The following is a 927-nucleotide window of genomic DNA, read 5'->3' as shown; positions in this document are numbered from 1 at the left end:
AAAAAAAAAAAAAAAAGGTTTAATTTTTCTGAGGTGTCCGGGTTGAAAACTGTGTTGTTCCAGTTGTGTATTGGACACAATGTGGGCTGCACGACCGCTGTCTGGAACCTCATGCTGTGTATTTACGGCCTGGTACCACCGCTAGTTACCACAGCCTATTATGTCTCGCTGCCTGCCTCATTGACTGCCTGCTGCCACACAATCATCCTCCTCCTGCTGCTGCTGCTGAATTTACCTCCTGCTGTCTGTGTGTTTCCACTGCCAGGGAGCACATACAATGGCGCTTCCACCATGCGCCACCAGCTATTTATTACGCTCCAAAATAGCTGCATTTCTTTAAAAAAAACAAAAAAATATATATACTTTTTAATACTTTGTGATATTATTTTTAGAGGTGTCCGGGTTGAAAACTGTGTTGTCCCAGTTGTGTATTGGACACGAAGTGGGCTGCACGACAGCTGTCTGGAACCTCATGCTGTGTATTTACGGCCTGGTGCCACCGCTAGGTACCACAGCCTATTATGTCTCGCTGCCTGCCTCATTGACTGCCTGCTGCCACACAATCATCCTCCTCCTGCTGCTGCTGCTGAATTTACCTCCTGCTGTCTGTGTGTTTCCACTGCCAGGGAGCACATACAATGGCGCTTCCATCATGCTCCACCAGCTATTTATTACGCTCAAAAATAGCTGCATTTCTTTAAAAAAAAAATATAGAAGAGAAATAAGTGAAGAAGAAGAAGACGATATAGAAGAAGAAGAAGAAAAAGAAGAAGAAGAAGAAAAAGAAGAAGAAGAAAAAGAAGAAGAAGAAAAAGAAGAAGAAGAAAAAGAAAAAGAAAAAGAAAAAGAAGAAGAAGAAGAAGAAGAAGAAGAAGAAGAAGAAGAAGAAGAAGATATAGAAGAAGAAGAAGATATAGAAGAAGAAGA

This window comes from Hyperolius riggenbachi, chromosome 1 (genome assembly GCF_040937935.1).
Source record: "Hyperolius riggenbachi isolate aHypRig1 chromosome 1, aHypRig1.pri, whole genome shotgun sequence".
Lineage (NCBI taxonomy): Eukaryota > Metazoa > Chordata > Amphibia > Anura > Hyperoliidae > Hyperolius > Hyperolius riggenbachi.
The sequence above is the reverse complement of the archived record's forward strand: the minus strand, read 5'-3'. Positions refer to the sequence as shown.